At 40.3% G+C, this 14799-nt stretch overlaps 1 protein-coding gene across 3 annotated transcripts in view; it reads right to left on the bottom strand.

Annotated features, from left to right (window-relative positions):
• tbx4 (T-box transcription factor 4) overlaps window positions 1–6098 on the bottom strand; it is a 29668-nt gene extending 23570 nt beyond the window's left edge. Inside the window, exon 1 of one of the 3 annotated variants that reach the window (XM_035956843.2) lies at window positions 5940–6098. The gene's annotated coding sequence lies outside the window, so the exon portion shown is untranslated. Of the gene's footprint in view, window positions 1–3401; window positions 3650–5939 lie in introns of those variants that run through there. The other 2 variants (XM_035956842.2, XM_023289336.3) reach the window with 2 other exon arrangements.
• Between the last annotated feature and the right edge of the window lie 8701 nt (window positions 6099–14799).

The following is a 14799-nucleotide window of genomic DNA, read 5'->3' on the forward strand; positions in this document are numbered from 1 at the left end:
ATAACATTTTACTTAAACTCCAGATTAAAACAGCTAATTTTATCATTGTTTGAACACACTTCCATTCTGTTCAGTGACAATAAATCTACAATCCAGTTGATAATTCTTCCTTTTTTCTCCAGCCAGGTTTTTTACACACACATGCAACACATGGTCATGTCACATCCTCTGTTTAATGCCGCTAATGTAAAGGTAAAATTTTGCCCTGCAGATGTTGGCCATAATCTCCCAAATTTTCAGTAGGCCTTTGAATGTAATTAGAAATGTTTGATTGTAGTTTGTAAAAATGAAATGAAAGCCTGTCTTACTTCTTACTCTGTCTCTGCTGCTAAGCTGTTCTGATAAAAACAAGAGCCAAGCTGAAGAATTAGAAATGTCTCAGTTTTAAAAGTTGACATAAAAATGCAGTGAACTGCTTTCTCTGCTCAGCGGCATCACCGTATGTTTGTAATACTAGTGTGTATGTTTCTTCAGTGAGGACGAGGTCATTTGTTTGGATTGTACAGGGTGTCCAGGTACCAGCTGCTGTTGTTGTTTAGAGAGTCTGCCAGAGGCACTGAAGCTGGAAAATAGCTATTTAGATTATTATTATTATTGGATGAAGACATAAAATTGGCTGAAAAGTAAATATATGGCAAAATCATAGGTGAATATTTCAGACTGAAGAAAAAACTCTATATATCGTTTATATGATTTTTCTCCCTGTTAATCATAGATCAGTAAATCCTGTGGTGACGGTCTCATGTGAACCCATACAGTCTCAGAACTGTTTAGCTCTGTGACAGGCGGTCAGTGAGTCAAAGGCTCAGGACGAGACTCTGTGTCAAAACCTCGGCAGCAAATCACACTGACATACTGTACAGTGATCACAGCCATAGTAAAAATGCAGCTGCAGCTTGGTAAAAGAATGTCTGTGATTTGGTGTGATACACAGAAAAACCGAGACAATAATCTGAATCCTGATTCAAACATGAATCACGGTGAGGAAGGATTGTTGCTGTTAACAGGACCAGTTCAGTGAGGTGAAACTAACATGTGAGTCACTATGGAGAATGTGTTTATCATGACGCTGACGGTCATATGTCCCCCTGTCTGTCACATGTGCAGAATCACTGCAGACTGTCTTCCACACTGCTTCATAACCTCCATCTGTGTCTGTGTCTCTTCCTGCTGCTACGAGCTTCATGTCTGCCTCCGTCCCTCCAGGGTGTCATCCAGACTGAACACACTGTTTTCTGAATGCTGCTCACAATGATGCTGGAACTACTGCTGATAGATGAACTAAATTATTTTAGCCTCAGTCACATGTGTTTTATTTAAAATGTTTTTTGTTGCATTAATTTATTAGCATTACAACACTTCAAACTGACATGTTAACTACACTTTGTCTATCAGATCATGTTTTAGCTGCAGTATTTCAGATTGACTTTAAGTCCTCATCACTCTCCTGTAACTTCATAGTGATCCCAGTTATATTAAGCACCAATTTTGTGATCAAATAAGGCAAAAACTGCTCAAAGTATACCATTTTGAAACCTGTTGCTCCCGTCTCCCTGCACCTATGAGCCCAGAGCGGTTCATTCCTCAGGGTTGCACACTGGAGATGTGTGCCTGTAAACACAGAACGGCCACTCTCTTAGCCATGAAAGTGGAGAGGCGGCGTCCAGTGTAAACTGATGGAGACATTTGTGAAAGCTAATAAAGATAAGAGCTGACAGAGAAACAGCCACAGAGGCTTTTTTACAGTACAAGTCTGATCCTTTCACTAGACCTGTTTAACTGAGCAGCTTGAGCCAAACCCTGTTTCTGCCACCCTGGACAGCCAATCTGACAAATATTCTGGACATGTATGTCTGCACATGGAAAGATAACACCATTAAAAAGTAAAGAACTAAAAACTAAATCCTGATATCTCTGAGTTATATTTTCAGCATGGTTCTTTTTCAATGTGTACAATCCTAAAGGGAGTCTGGTTTATGGCTGCTGCTTGTGTTGAAAGGAGTGTTTGCTGTAAATGAATCTGCTGATAATAATAACATTACAGTGCACTTGGAGAAAGAGAAGAAGCAGCAATAAACAGTGTCACAAATACTTTACTATGCAAATATTGAATACTCCAGGGAATAAATATGAGAACTTGCACATTGAGAAAAGGTTTAAAACAATAGCTCCTTGGCATATTTAGTGTTGTAAAGCTCCTCTCTTATTTCCCATGCAGGTAGTGGAAATCCTGCGCTGTGGCCACCAGTGTGCATGATATTCTGCACTGACCATATTACTCAAATCCTTTCCAGAGCTCTGCACAAAATGCAGCAAAGAGTTGTAAATGAGAAATGCCAAAAGCCAAAGAAAACCTGTGAGTTGTGTATGTGTGTTGTTTCTAAGATATGAGGCGCGTTAAGTGTGTGAGACAGATGTAGGCTAATAAATTTCAGTCTGCCGCCATTTTGTGTCCCTGAGCATGAAGGCCTGGGGATTAGCAGTGAAGGCTTTTATATCTAAATAACCAACAATATTACATGATAAATATGTAAATAAAACAGTTGAAAATGGATCTTTCATCTGCTTTAATCAGCTGCACAGTCTGGCAATATTTAAACCTCTCAGCTGCTGCCTCTAGAAACATAAACTCCTTTAACAGAAAAATATCAAATGGAAAAATGTACAATAAATTAAAGCATGTTTGCTATTCAATCTAACAACATTTTAAAAAATTCTCAAGATAAAAAGCAATGCCCTGCTGCCACAGAAGCTCCCAGAGTGGCCACAGAGGTGCTGGTCCAGAGAAACAACCATCTAACACCTTAGTGCTTGAGGACAATGTAAGAAAACCAACATGGAAAGAATCATCATCATCATCATCCATTAAAAATATCAAATGAAATAAAATGTAGCTGTGAATTATAACTTTTAATTAATATTTATAACATTTACGTCATTATTTATCTACTTTCAATTCTGTTATTGTCTAAACGCAGCCCAATATTTAAGCAATCGAAACTTTAGCGTATCCTGTTTTGAATTATTCCAAAAATAATGATAAATAATTATTAATATTATAAATTAAGTTGTTATAATAATATTTTTAAAATAAAACATAGCATATATGTATGGATTATATGATTACTGTAAAAAAGGATAAAAACTAAAAGAAGTACTAATAAATGTGCACAGAGGAAAGTCCCTCAGTAAACAGCCTCCCGCTGCATCTCTGCTGTCATCTCCTCTCTGAGGCTGGATCTGGGAGAACACGCTCTAATCACCGACCCACGGAGGATGACAGCGTGTGTTTTTAAGCCTCCCTCTCCTCAGACACACTTCGCTGTTCACAGGCAAGTAGAGCATCAGCAGATAATCAATTAACACGGCAGCTAATGAGCAGCGCAGCCGCGTCTCTGTACCTCAGTCAGTCAGCTATCATCTGCTTAAATCCATCCCGCGCACCGCAGCTCGGTCCTCGGCCTGCAGCAGCGGGGTGTTCTCTCCCCGCAGCGCACTTCCACTAAACCTGCCTGCTCTCCAGCCGGACTCTGGCGGCCGCTGTCCGCTGGGAAGTGTCGGTGTGTCGGTCGGCTGTGCTGCCTTAGTGCCTTTCAGCTTCTCCAGCGCCGAGCTGCGTTCTGCGCCTGTGCAGTGCGCTCTCTGAGCTCTGAAGGGGGAACTCAGTTGGGTGTTTTCTTGGAACCACACACACACACACACACACACACACACACACACACACACACACACACACACACACACACACACATTGCTATACACAGGGTTGCTCAGCCCCCTTGACGTGTGAAAGCAGCAGGGAGAGAGTGATCTGTCCCCACTTCCTTCTCACACCGGCTGCTCCTGGAGCTGTGGCGGGGAACAGAAGCCTCCTGAGCGCATGGAGACTCCTCTGATCCCCGCTGACTGTTCAGCAACAACCCCTCACTGCACATTAACACTCCCAACGCCAGCAGCTGCATCAACTATCGAACCTCTCAGCCCCGCATCAACAACCATTGTGCAATTTTACTTTCGTTTAATGGAGACGTTTTTAGTAATTAATCTTCTGGAAACATTGAACACATCATGAGCTCAGCTCCACAGGCCGTACTGCATCCCCTGAACTGATGCCGACACACTGCTCACTGTTTTAGATGAGGCTAAAATGCAAAACTAAGTCCAACAACCACTAATTAATTCAGTGAAAACACAAACCTTAGGATGGTTCTAGGAAGGATGCTTCCCAATGCGCCACCCCAGGATCTGCCCCAAAAACACTGATATAAACTAAAGCAAATATTCTCCGAGCAGCACGAAGAGAATCCGTGAAATAACTGTAGTTAACATGAAATCTAAAAGATACAAAGAGTGCAAAACTCAAAAGACCGCAACCCCAGTAAAAAAAATTATTCTGCCCGTCTGTCCATCACACACCGGCCTGTGACCGGCGGAAGAAACACAATTAAACAATTAAAAGCCATATTAGACTAATTATAATACAGACGGATGCGTCTCAGTAAAATATGCGATTAAGTAGATTAGAATGAGAACATCTCGTTTATTAAAAAGTTTTAATGAAACAAATATCCAGTGTCGGGACCCAGTGGAGCAGACTGTTACTGATATATTAGTAACAATACGTCCATATGTAGTGCTCCCAGTCAGCGTGTTACATTAACAAACACGGATTATTTATTGCATTTTAACCATACACTGGTGTGTGTATATACAGGCTGTGGCTTTAGCTCTTTAATGTGATCAGAAGTAACTTCGTCTCTGAACCTCTTTTATTAAAACTGGGCCTTTGGACATCGTTATTTTTCCAAACCAATAGAACAAAACTACTAAAATAATATTCAGATTTACAGTAAATAAAAAACGTGGTTAGTTAGACATTTGTTAACTTTAAAATAACAACAACAAAGAAAAGAAAAGGACAAAAGAAAAAGAAAGTATCGGCACTTTTACGCAGTTGAGTTTCTTCTGGATGCGCTCCACGGACAGCCGTGTAAATATAAAACCACTTTAAAACCACATTCACTAGGAGCAGGTTATATTGTGACACAGAGTGTGTGTGTGTCCGCCCGCACACACTAGCCCAGCAGCCTCCTCCTGCAGCCTCCAGCGGTGGATGGAGCCGCGGAGGCCTCGCTGTATCCACAGGTGAAATATATGTCTGTGGTTTTGCGGTAAATGAAGCGTGAGTCTGCAGCGCATCAATAAATCAGGTGCCAGCGTGGCTTACATATCTGCTTGGTGACATGAGCGAATGAACGGCCACCGTTTGTCACCGTTTGGCTGAGTGTGTGTGTGTGTTTGCAGCTCTGCTCCGCTGCCTTTCCAAGCAGCCTGATCATGCTGCTGACAGACACTCAACTTTCTCCAACTGCTCCCAGCGCACTGAGCTGCAGCTGCTTCATTCTCACCCTGCTCACTGCCACGCTAAACATCACATCCTCTGTTGAATTTAATCCCAACTCAACTCATTTTATTTCATTCTTTTCATATTTGTCGCCTTCTGCATTACTGTGTGCTGGTTGATAGAACTAGGGCCCGGAGAGTGTCTGTCCACACCGCAGAATTCTGCAGCAGCTTCATTATGATGTGACTGCTTGTATCTCATCAAACGCCCTTATTCAGTCAGAGCCAACTACACAATGAGTTCAATTAGCCAGAAAGCAATTACACTAAATTCTAAGGCCCTTCAGAGCCTGTAAAGTCTGCTGAACATCTGACAGTGTCGGAGAATGTGGCAGGTCATGAGATAAAAGCAAAACTAAATATTTACATGCAAGTTCGACATCATGTGCGCAATGCTCATCAGGCCACAGCCTGCGTGGGATTCACTGCAGGAAACACAAGAGGTGTGACTGTTTCCCCACAAGCAGCAGTCGAAGCAGAAAATGGGGCTTCGTGCTCATATTTTACATCGAATAGGAGTTTTCATTCATTCTTACCTGTTGCCTGCTCAGCCTCACCCCTGTGCTCCTGCAGTCTGCTCTCCACTGGGGGATCTCAGTCTCCGCAACACTCATGCAGCGCCTCTGCAACGATCTGCTGCAATCAAAAAGTTAGATTTTTTTTTATAGCAGCAAAATTGAGCTGAGGTTCTTGGAAGGGAATTGAACCTCCACACACTCCCACCGTCACGTGGTTGGAGCAGGAGGAGGTTTCAGCTGCAGTCAGTCTGACACCAGTGCTGGACTGGGAAACATAACTTCCATTAGGTGATCACTGGAACGAACAGCAACAGCAGTATTCAGCTCTTCTCTCAATGCCATAGAATAGATCATGTTACAGCCCAGAATACTAAACCTCCCATCAGCTGCTATTATGTGCTCACAGAAGTTCAGGCTAATAAACACAATGCACATGCAACTAAAATGAGAATCAACTCTTTCAGTGTGTCACCTATTGAATCTCTAACTGCAAACTATTTTAAATTAAATAATAGGTGTTGTATTTTTATGTGTATGGGTGTATAAATGAATAATCTGAGTTCCTCTCAGTGCCCCATGCTTGCTACATGTCGAACTGTGCAACAGTGACCAGGTAATAATTTGCTATTTTCTTGGAAATAGAATTTTGCCTAATTATTTAAGTTTTAATGTTTCTAGGGGCTGCACAGTGGCGTAGTGGTTAGCACTTTCGCCTTGCAGCAAGAAGGTCCCTGGTTCGCGTCCCGGCTTTCCCGGGATCTTTCTGCATGGAGTTTGCATGTTCTCCCTGTGCATGCGTGGGTTTTCTCCGGGTACTCCGGCTTCCTCCCACAGTCCAAAAATATGCTGAGGTTAATTGATTACTCTAAATTGCCCGTAGGTGTGAATGTGTGAGTGATTGTTTGTCTATATATGTAGCCCTGCGACAGACTGGTGACCTGTCTAGGGTGTCCCCTGCCTTCACCTGAGTCAGCTGGGATAGGCTCCAGCACCCCCCGCAACCCTAGTGAGGAATAAGCGGTGTATAGATAATGGATGGATGGATGGATGTTTCTAATAAATTGTCCTTTGCTTTTTGGACTGAGAAAATTCACTGACATTTTAAAACTGATATTAAACCTCATCCCAGCTTCACACAAAGTGTCACCAAACATAAAACTGGGCGTTTTTTTCAACAAAGGAAACCTTTGTTGTTCAGTTTACACATAGTGATGAGAGGACGGCACAAGATATTTGAGCAAATAAGCAACTTTCTGGTTATTTCATGGTCTGCAGCATTGCCAGTTTTTCTGATTAGATTGATGAAATGATTTTTTTTCTTATAACAAGGTTGTAGAAAAACCAAATTTAATTTTGGCTACACATTACTGAAAATAATTACCAAAATGTACATTGAAGTAACTCATGAAGGAATTTAGTCATGTTTGCTAATTACTGTATATATATATATATATATATATATATATATATATATATATATATATATATATATATATATATATATATATATATATATAAATAAACTAGCTTTTAAGCAGACCTCCTAGAATGCATTGAAAGAATTAAAGCTCTCTTTATTTTAAGTCATTTTAAGACATGGTGGAAACTTGTTCTGTGTGTCTCTGTTAATTAAAGCTATGCTTGTTTCTTTTCATAATAATCAACAACAACCGTTCTAACCCTGCAATAAAAAGGTTAGTAATGAATTCAGTGCCAGCACTTGTATACTTGTCATTTTTCTGCCTCACTCAGAGTCTTTGTACTGAAATTCCTTTTAACTGCTGAGACTGCAAGTTTCCAAAGTTAAATCAAGAAGAAACTTTAAATTTAGAAAACCTAAAAGGAAAGCAAGTCTGTCTGTCTCCACTGTCTATGAGACTAGTTAATTCAACTTAATATTTTCGGTTTATTAAACTTGCTTTATTTATTTTAGCACAACTCACATGTATTTTAAAAGAAATGTTTGACCAAAGTAAACTTCCATTTTTAAGGCACCTTGGAAACTTATGTCTCTGACTTAATGAACTTCAAGGGATTTACTCTGTGAGGTTTTTATTTAGAACAGTGGAATGAGATACAAAGTGTGTTAATTTCCTATTGATAATGTTTGTATTAAATCTGAAATATTGGACTTCAGTTACAGCACGAAAGATGCCAGACATTTGTTTTGGATTTGATTGCACACACTAAAGCCCTGTTTCCGTTTCTTTCCATTTGCTTTATTTCTGCTGTGTTACTGCGTACACTGCTGTTATTAGATGATCCCTAGTTGAAAACCAGGTCATTCTGCTGCTTCAGGGCTCAGGATGAGACTATTTTCAGATTGTGAATCAGTATTTTGCTTCATATTAGACATAAGCTACGTGATTTTGTCCATTAGGAAATTTAACTTGCAGGTGCTCCTTGTTCATAATCTGTTTGTCACCCTGTGATTGTCAGGTGGATATTATAATGTGATTCATCTTCAGAGAGTTGCCCTGCGTCGATATGACTCTGTTAAAGCGTAGCTGCTGCTGGTGTTGTGTTTGAAGCAGCGAGGGGGTGTCAGATTAACTGGGGTGGGAGTCTGACCTTTTCTCTCCCTGGCAAAACTTTTTCTTGTGTAAGTGGCAGGAGGTGGGGGAGTTGGGGGGAGGCGGAGGGGAGTCTCTGGCCAGCGGAACACATTTCTCTCGCCGTCTGTGTTTCTTCCTCAGTCAAAATGGCGGCGGCCGAGACTGCTTTCTGATTAGCTGGATCCAGTGTCTGTCCCCTCCCCTCCCCGCTCTCCAACACCGCTTCCCTTCTAATCACTCATTGGTCATTTTCACTTCTCCTGGCCAATGTTGATGCTCAGGCGTCACAGTCAAGGTGGAGATTTCTGCCTCAACTACCCCTCCTCAGGCCTCCACTGTATTATTGCTCATGGCTGACCTCCAGTTCTTTGCACAAGCAGGCTGCAGCACGTATCACAATGCAGTGGCTCAGAACACCATGGTTGTTGAGGATCTGGCCTGAGCATCTCTTCAGTCCTCTCCGCATTCTCTGGTTTGCCTTGAAGGCGTTGACTAAACTAAAAAAAACAAAAAACAAAAAACATGAAATCTACTTTTCAGTGTGTTTTGTGTGTAAGAAACAATGAGTGAACAATGCATCAAATAAACATGTGAAATGTGTCGCTTGCAGACAGTTATCACCCAAGTCTGCATTTCCTCTCAGCCTCACAGAACCTTTCAGCATCTTTCAGTTCAAAGTTGCTACTTATTTGTTCCTCCTAACGCTCTCTTTCATATCATTTCTAGTAGCAGCAGGTAGCTGATTTCAACAGGAACGCTCTAACAGCCCACTATTAGCTACTTGTCCAGCACAGTGAACAGACATTACTGACAAGCTTGTGAACATAATAAAGCATTTAGCAGCTAAATAGAAATATATTTGTCTAAATAGATAGTGGGGACCAAAGCAGAGTGAAAGAGGATGAAGCTTTAAACTTACATCAGTTAGGTCTTCACCTAAACTACTGTAATATGATAAAATAATAAAACAGCAACAATACAAACCTTCATATCCGTCAAGCATTCTGTTGTTCTATGGCACAGACACACTGCTAATAGCAACAGATTTAACGTTGTAATCCACCAGTAATATTAAGAACAAGAGGCCTCACTTTGCACAAGGTGGCACACAAAAACAGGCTTCTCTTTTCTAACCAATGACTGTGGTGTGTGTCATATGAAATGACAATTGCTGGTAGTAAACACACAATTTATTTGAAAAATATTGTCTCTGGCTGACTGTGGTGGTGGTGTCCAATTGACTAGTTTTTAAAAGGAAAACAGCATAATGGCTCCATATATGATATTAAAAATAATAAGGCAGAAACAGCTATAGCTTACTGGCCTCACTGTTGATTACAGTGGTGTGACCTTCATGCTGCTCTGGGTGACAAAACAGATACAATAATCAGAACACACTGAATTTTGAACAGAATTTCCAGCTGTTTGGTATAAATGCCAGATAGGTGTCAGTGTTACAGAACACTTGATTAAATATAAAGTAACAAAGTAAGGGGTTTCTTTACCAAATGTTTTATCATTTACAGATTTTAGTAGAAACATTTTATATGTTCTTGCATATTTAATTAAAATGTATTCCTTTTTAAAAAATTCATTGGAAAATGGCTATGCTGCACAGTGGCTTTGTGTTTAGCACTGTTACCATGCAGCTAGAAGATCTCCGGTTTGCATCCTGGCCTTCCTGAATGGAATTGGCATGTTCTCTCTGTGCATACGTGAGTTTTCTCCAGGTTCTCCAGCTTCCACCCACAGTCCGAAAACATGCTGAGGTTAATTGGTGATTCTAAGTAGTCTGTAGGTGTGAATGTGAGTGTGGTTGTTTGTCTCTATGTGTAGCCCTGTGATAGACTGGTGACCTGTCCACTCAGCTGGGATACACTCCAGCCCCCCGTAACCCTAGTGAGGATAAAGCAGTGTACAGAAAATGGATGGATGTAAAATGACTTCCTTTGTGTTTAGAAATATGCAAGACTTATTATAACACACTAAAGTTCAGTCCAGCTTCAACTGCATTTCTTGTAAAATCTATTTTATTAATTTACATTTTTAAAAATTATTTAAAAAATGATCTATACTAACCTTATAAGAATGTACAAACATGAGGCAGGTGTTCAGGTTGACTCCTGTCACACACAAACTGAAGCTAGTGTCACACTAGTCCTCTAGTAATCCTGGAGCAATTCTGCCTTACATTTAACATTTAGGATGACCCAACACAACAAATACAACGACAGCTGATGGATAAATGCCAGTTTCTCATCCCACTGATATCAAACATTAACATCTACAGAGTGTTGTCTTCCCCTGTCAGCTAACTGTTCTCATAGAAATGTGTCTAAATGTGTGAATACATCTATGAGTATTGACACTTACTTTATGTTAAGGATTACTTACATTGTTATATTAAATTCAACCCTTTAGTGAGATGTTGCTACCTGCTTGGTTCTGACATCCAGTATTGCAAGGCAGCACAAAAACCTGGAATTTTCTTTTGCTTGCACTGACCAAGTTCAAGCCAAGTTCAAGTTTTAGTGTATGGTCAGTTTTCCCATCAGCTCTTCCTATTTGTCTGTGTGTACTGAGCTACACAGTACAATAAGTTAGGGCCCAGGAACAGTGAGCATTTGACACCTAACCTAAGGCCCTCTAGCTTTTCCCTTAGTTCTCACTTGTGTTACACAGTGTTGACCGCAGAGATGATGTGTTGACAACTGAGCTCAGTAGTTACAATTCATAGCATTTTTAGGAATTTTCATCTGTGTCGACTTTAAAGAAAGTATTAACATGGCTGCAAGCTCAGGGAAAAGCCACTCAGACATTTTGTTAGTGCTGCAGGGTTCTAACACAGTCCTGGAGATTTTACACTTTGCATTCAGAGAAAATGTACAGTTGTATGCTTGAATATTTCATTGATTTGGATGCTGAACAAGCTTTTAAAATGTGATTCAGTTGAACTTGACTTTTCAAGTTCAACTGAATCACATTTTAAACGCTTGGCTTCTTGAAAACAATTAGCCTCTTCAGGAATAGTTGCTATTTTATTTCCCAGTTTCATATGATGTGTTGTGGTGTTGTTTGGAACATGTCACAGTGTACGTCTTCATTATGTGCAGGGATTAAGCTGTGTGGTCACATTAGATCCAGCCCTAAATCCTCTGTGGTCAATTAATGTAGAAGCAGTGGTTTGGGTTTCCGCAAAGGCATTTAACTTTAGTCACAAACATTGGTTTGACACATTGGGAAGTTGGCTGGGTGGTTCCTCCTACACTGTGGTGATTCTCTAAATGAAAGCATCTATGCCTCAAGTGGAAGATATGTGAAAATCACTTCTTTCACAAGAATCAGTCAAAGTATTCAGACTAAAGATGATTCTTGAAAGATATGTGAAAATCACTTCTTTCACAAGAATCAGTCAAAGTATTCAGACTAAAGATGATTCTTGGAAGATATGTGAAAATCACTTCTTTCACAAGAATCAATCAAAGTATTCAGACTAAAGATGATTCTTGGAAGATATGTGAAAATCACTTCTTTCACAAGAATCAGTCAAAGTATTCAAAATAAAGATGATTCCCCTGAAATATTTTAAATATTTTCATAGTTGACAGATCCATAAAGACATTTTAGACCCCTACATTGTCCCAGTTTATAAGAATTGTAATCTACTGAAACAATCTTACAGAGTGGCTGAACCTATTCATCCTCAGTGTGGGCTCTGCTTACACAGACAACAGTAATGAGTGTGAACACTCAGCACAGAGCAGTTAACCTACAGCTCAGAGCAAACAGTGAGGACCACATCCACAGAGCTCCTTCACACATGAGGGAGAGCCAGCCCACACTGAGTCAACGTCCTCCCGCTTTCCATCAAGAGCCAGCAGACAAACTGCTGCACTTTCCCAAACACTGTTAGCATGTGTGAACTGATGGAGCGGCTGCAGAGGTCACAACACAGCGCTCAAAGCCAACACACTGCACTGAGGATTAAAGGTGTTTGAGGATTATCTGCTGTTCGGTCTACACATGTGAAACCTGTAAGAATTACTTTTAATCTAATGCACAGTGATAAATTCAAGTTTGTGATTAGCTGTAACTGTGGATATCTGAAATTAGATTTCTCAAATCACAAGTAACTCCAGCATGTGCTCAATGAAAAAATACTGTGTGCTTCTGGAGGGGCTTGGCTTGTGTGAAATTACATAGTCAGAATGTTTCAGGTGAAACTTTCTTGCTTTTACTGTTAAAATTCAATATCATGTTAAAATGTGAGTTATGTCGATATAATAATTAAACACATGACATCGATATGTATATGAGTAGAAACAGACTGAGGCTAAATTATTCATTGTACGTTGGTTTTCAGGCTTGTGCCTTTGTGCAGAACAGTTTTACAACATATCTATATGTACAGTAAATTGCAAATGTGATGCATGCTCAAAGTCAGGAACAAATTAGAAAAAATAACTGATTTAGTGTTTCTTCATTCACATCACATCAACACACACCAACAGAACCTATCACTGAAAACCAAGATTACTAAAAAATATTGGGAAAACAAGTATTTGAAATGAAGAGAGTATATGATGTCCAAACTAAAAAATCTTAATGTTGTGTGAATTCAGTGTATGTTTTCTCTTTTTCCCTACATTTTTTCAAGTTTAAAAAGATCCCCTATATCACAATGCAAGCTCAGAGGGGTATTCTGGGTATTCAGTATTTGCCTTCTTTGATGAAGAAAAACCTTCACCCTGCCAGGGAAAAGTCACTTGTCACCAAATGTGTGCCTGTGAAGGCAACACCTTCCAGTGAAACTGTACAAAAGAGATGGAAAAAATTAAATAAAGGCAAGGAAATTCAGGTTTTAATAAAATAAAATCAATGTTTCTGTTATGTGATAATATTTTTTTGGGATAACTGTTGAGGTCTAAGCTAGTGTTTTACCAAGGGTTTACCTGAACTTTAATTTACAATTGTCTGCTACATTATTGTTATGATCTTAATAAAATTGTCAACAACACGATGCCATTCATGTGACAACACAGAACAATGACTTTATCAAATTCTATGACTCCAGGTTATCAGAACCACATGTTGCATTATTTGAAAATGTTTGACTTTTGCAAACTCACATGGCATTGCAGTTGTAATACGGTTTACACTTCAGATGATAGATTCCACATGAGGCTGACCATTATTTGCAGCACTCTACTCCAAAATAAAGTTCTTTTTTAGATCAATAATAATGCAAATGTTAAATTAACTAAAAAGAAATAAAGCTACAGTGGCAGGCTCTGGCTTTTTAGTGTGAAACTGCACTGAATGTGTCTAAAAGCAGACTTGTCAGGTTACAGCTTCTATAAAAGGGCTCCTGTTTATCTGGCCTCTTTCTGTATGCTCCACCTCATCTGCTCTGGCGTCTCACTAGTTCCCCAGTGCTCGTATTTAAACAGTGTCATGCCCTTTGTTTTTCAGAGGTAAGCCCCTGGACTCTTTGAAGTGGGCGCCATGTTTGCACTGTGACCATTTAATTCGGAGCGCAGCTTGATGATATTAGTGTCAGGGTCAATTGCTGATTCCAGTTGGACTTTAGAGGCTGCCTGGCTGGCGGTATGTGGGCATCATGTGCTGCTCAGTTCAAGATCTGGTCAAACCCATAGTCTTAGTTACACTCACATACACACTGCAGCTCCTCCAGTTCCTCTGATCCCTGAACATGTGACAGGGCAGACATGGGACCTGGTTATCCTGCCGACTTCACAGGCCTGAGACCAGCGCAGTGGACGTTGTTGCTCAGACCTCCCATGATGGAACCTCCACAATCCCTCGATGCCGTCTTCCTCCTTCCCAAATCATCAATACAGCAGACCTTAGAGTCTGTGTTTTAGTGCAGAAATGGTTTTGCCATGTGCGCAGAATGTGGAAATGATACATTTGGACTTTCCCTTGCCTTTAATGTGGCTGTCTAAAAGCAGATGTAGCTCAGAAATGACTGGCTCCTATTTGACTTTCATTTGTTAAACAATAGACTCTGATCAGGAGGAAACAGAACTTCGTGTGAATTGAATTCATGAACTTGGGATGCTAAAGTGTTCATCACTTGTGATCAGCAGGTGCTGCCAGGCATGCCATTAATGTAAGTCTACAGTAATCTTGATCCAGTACACCAAATAACATTTTTGCCTCTTCAGGCAAGTTTCACATCTTTGTCTTTCCGGTTTCTTTTTTGAGACGTTCAGGTTCTGGTGTCCTTAAAACTCCCCCTGTTGCTGGACTTCTGTCACTGTAACAGCCTCGGAGCTAAATGTGAAACAGCAGTGTATCTT

Source organism: Amphiprion ocellaris, chromosome 7 (genome assembly GCF_022539595.1).
Source record: "Amphiprion ocellaris isolate individual 3 ecotype Okinawa chromosome 7, ASM2253959v1, whole genome shotgun sequence".
NCBI lineage: Eukaryota > Metazoa > Chordata > Actinopteri > Pomacentridae > Amphiprion > Amphiprion ocellaris.